This window comes from Sphaerodactylus townsendi, linkage group LG16, assembly GCF_021028975.2.
Source record: "Sphaerodactylus townsendi isolate TG3544 linkage group LG16, MPM_Stown_v2.3, whole genome shotgun sequence".
NCBI classification, from domain to species: domain Eukaryota; kingdom Metazoa; phylum Chordata; class Lepidosauria; order Squamata; family Sphaerodactylidae; genus Sphaerodactylus; species Sphaerodactylus townsendi.
This window is the reverse complement of record NC_059440.1, coordinates 3,161,837-3,166,133: the sequence shown is the minus strand read 5'-3', so window position 1 is coordinate 3,166,133 and position 4,297 is coordinate 3,161,837. Positions and strand designations below refer to the sequence as shown.

General features: G+C 44.7%; 1 pseudogene; it reads right to left on the bottom strand.

Moving 5' to 3' along the window:
* Positions 1–287: 287 nt before the first annotated feature.
* On the bottom strand, positions 288–358 carry LOC125446097 (annotated as a pseudogene).
* Between the last annotated feature and the right edge of the window lie 3,939 nt (positions 359–4,297).

The following is a 4,297-nucleotide window of genomic DNA, read 5'->3' as shown; positions in this document are numbered from 1 at the left end:
AACAAACAAACAAACAAACAAACAAACAAACAAACAAACAAACAAACAAAATAAGGCAGAAGACACCTCCCCACTTCCCAATAACCTCACTTTGTTGGAACATTTGTGATGCCTCCTCCCCACCCCAATCAAGAAATTCAAGGATAAATGAGGGGCCTGTTTTGATCACATATTGATTTCCAGTAGCTTTGTTTTACATTATCGAATGTTATTACTGTACATCTTGCTGCAACTCATCAGGTCTGCTTTTCTTAGTATTTATTAGATCAGCAGCTTTTGCCATTGTGCCAGGTTCTTTGTATATATATATATATAACTTGTACTACACTTGATCTTAGCCAAAAGGCCGAGAAGCGATGCAATACTTTTCGATCCTAGATCGGCCATTACAAAGGGTTACAAAGGGTTACATTACAAACCTATCTATCCCTCTCCAGGATCAGGTCTGTCCACACTGTAAAAACCAAGTGGAGACTCTTGCTTACATTACACTTGACTGTCCGAGATATGTGGGTATTAGGAATTTCTCTCCTGGGCGGGTCTTAGACAAATCTGAAGGACTCTGATAACTCTGTTGTGGAGCTTTTGTTAAATAACACAGAGGAAAAAGTAGCTCTTGGAAAAAGTAGCAAAAATTATTTTACAAGTGACACAATTTTCTAAGTAACGTCCAATGCTAGATACAGTTTATCTGTCTGTGTTTTGAATGTACTTTTGATTTGTACTTCAGAAATGTCTGTAATGCTCTGGAGCCTATTTTAATATGCCTAATAAAGGTTGTTGTATTGACTATATAACTTGTATCTGTTTTACACAAATTGAGTTGTATCTGTTTTACTTGTCAGATTTTATATTTTGTCACAAGTCACCATGGGATGCAAAACTTAAAAATTCAGAGTAGGGCTTGTAAGACCTCAGTCCCAAAATTAAAGCAACTGTAGTTTTGAAACTGTAGACTTTATTGGATAACCAAAGCATAACGAGACATAGACGATTTCTGCGGAACAGAGCTCGGCTGAATCTTTAATCCCCGATGCCCACGACCCCCCCCCCCTTGCTGGGCCGAAGGTGCCACAGTTGCAGCAAGATAACTAAAAGGGAGAGTAGGAACATTACAACACACATTACAACACAACGATGAGAACACAAAGGGCAGGAACTGCTTCACACCTAGGCGAATGCCAGCCCAGCCTGGCTATCAGCCCCCCGTCACAGAGGAGGGGGAAGACAGGTTGGCGCCTGATAGTGATGACTTGAGTCCCCTTCCGATCGCCGGAAAGGGGCCATCCTGACAGGGCTCTGGAATATTTTTGAGGGATATTACAGTAGTTTTGGCCCCTAGTGACGGCTGCCTTCATGCTCTGCGTTTGGGCTTCTCACAAGCACCTGATGCTGCTGAACTCTTTGGGAAACCTGATAATGGTTCACTTGTTGCAGAAGGGCAACCAGAACTCTTCCCAGATCAAACATGTTCAAGCTTCGCTTTTCCAATCCTTGGCCCCTTCGGCACACGCAAAATAATGCATTTTCAAACCACTTTCCCAACTGTTTGGAAGTAGATTTTGCTATTCCGCACAGCTTCAAAGAGCACTGAAAGCAGTTTGAAAGTGCATTATTCTGCATGTGCGGAATGAGCCATTGTTCTTTTGGAGGAAGATAAAACTGTGGTCAGAGCAGGCTCCATAGGCGCTGTCCCTTTCAACCTCGCAGACATCATTCTTACACCAAAAGCTATGCCAAAAGAAAGATGTGGGGAGGGTCTGAGGTCATATGACTTGCAGGTCACATGACAGCCTTTCCTTCCCCGTTTCCCCTGCGGGGAGCACACATTCAAATGGATTTATTTTAAAGATTTTTTTTAAAAAATTCATTCATTCATGAATGAGTGGAGAAAAATAGATCTTCCCATCCATACCACAGAGCAGCGAAGGAAGAGTCTGGCAGACATCTGCTTTGCACGGAGGCTGAGCTCTCCTGGGAAAACCAAGCCAATCTGCTTTGCAAAATGGAGTTTAATTAGGACCTTCATGGCTATTGTCTAAAATGAAGCATTGCCAGCAACACAAGTATTGAAACCTACGTTTGCTCCGCTCGTAGGATGCGGATGTCATCTGGATGCCTGTGTTTGGGTTTTATAAGTTCATGCGCACGAGAACCCAAAGTTCTGAATTGATTAAACAACATTGGCGGATGCGGGGGGGGGGGGGGGTTTTCTCCCTTGCCTGCGCCATTTCATCTTACGCTGATGGAAATTAAAATGGAAGGGTCTGACGAATGATAATTAAACTCACTCTGGCTGATTTAATACGCGCTTCGAAAAACCATTTTATGCCATGCAGATGTTGCCAGCACTTTTTAGGTAAACAAAGGGGGAAGGTGCACAGTCAGAAGGATTTGGTCACAATTTGAGCAGGTAACAGTGAAGTGGAAAAGAGAGCTGAACAAAGGCTTCAGAACTGGAAAGCTGAACCAAAGTTAAGATAGCTGACTGGATAGAAAGAGTCGAAATGCAGAACACTGTAGACAGAGAACATGTCAGTCCATGAACAGCCCATTTCTAAAAGAATATATTGAATGGTGCTGGGTCAGAAAAGAGAGTAATCCGGTCCAGAAACCTATATCCAACAAGTTCTATGAATCTATCATAGGCTCATTCCGCACATGAAGAAGAGTTTGGATTTATATCCCCCCTTTCTCTCCTGCAGGAGACTCAAATGGGCTTACAATCTCCTTGCCCTTCCCCCCTCACAACAAACACCCTGTGAGGTAGGTGGGGCTGAGAGAGCTTCAAGAAGCTGTGACTAGCCCAAGGTCACCCAGCTGGCGTGTGTGGGAGTGCACAGGCTAATCTGAATTCCCCAGATAAGCCTCCACAGCTCAGGCGGCAAAGCTGGGAATCAAACCCGGTTCCTCCAGATTAGATACACGTGCTCTTAACCTCCTACGCCACTGCTGCTCCTTGCAGAATAATGCAGAATAATGCACTTTCAAACTGCTTTCAGTGCTCTTTGAAGCTGTGCGGAATGGCAAAATCCACTTGCAAACAGTTGTGAAAGTGGTTTAAAACGCATTATTTTGCGTGTGCGGAAGGGGTCATAGTTTGCATGCATGGTATAACCTCCCACCTCCCCTATCAAGTCACAACTGAGTTATAGTGACCCCATAGGTTTTTCAAGGCAAGAGATATTTGGAGGCAGTTTGCCATTGCCAGCCTCAGCATCACAACCCTGGTATTCCTTGAAGGTCTCCCATCCAAATACTAGCTATGGTCAGGGCTGAGAGTATATGACTGGCCCAAAGTCACCCAGCAAGCTTCCATGGTGTGAACGGGGATTCCAACACCTTAACCACAACACCATGCTTGCTCTCTTCAGAACAACACAGCTCCCGTGGGGAAAATCTGTTATTGTTAATGCCTTCTAAGCCAGAGGCCATCCCCATGTGTTGCGGCACAGATGTGTGAAGTGATTTATTTCATGTTTCCTGAATCCACTGCCAGCCAGGTTCACTGGATGGCTCCAAGTTCAAGTACTATGAAAAAGGGGGACACAATTTATCTTGTCGAAGGCTTTCTCAGCCGGATTCAACTGGTTGTGGTGGGTTTTCCAGGCTGTGTGGCCGTGGTCAGGTAGATCTTGTTTATTTATTTATTTTATTATTAAACTTATATACCGCCCTCCCCCGAAGGGGGACGTTCCGCCCTCCCCCGAAGGGGGACGCCCTCCCCCGAAGGGGGACGTTGTTCCTAACATTCTGCCTGCATTTGTGGCTGGCATCTTCAGAGGTGTATCACAGAGGGAAGTTTGTTACACACTGTGTCTAGTGAGAAAGGAAAGTTTAGTGGGGGTATACTATCCATGTTTCAGGGTGGGGAACCAATCAGTAAGTGTTTGGGTGGAACTTGCTATGCAAAGGTGTGGTTGAGTGCATTGTATTACGGGTGGGGTTATCAGTCCATTTTACCAGTACTTAATTGGGGTATATATTGTCCATGTCCCCCACTCTGGGACATGGACAATATATACCCCACTAAACTTTCCCTTCTCACTAGACACAGTGTGTAACAGACAGAACTCTGTGATACATCTCTGAAGATGCCAGCCACAAATGCAGGTGGAACGTTAGGAACAACGTTTGTTTGTTGTGAACCGCCCTGAGCCCTTCGGGGGAGGGCGGTATATACAGGCGAAACGTTATGAACAAGATCTACTAGACCACGGCCACACTGCCCGGAAAACCCACCACAACAATTTATCTTGTTTGCCTTTTTAATATTTTGATAAACCTTCCTCATCCT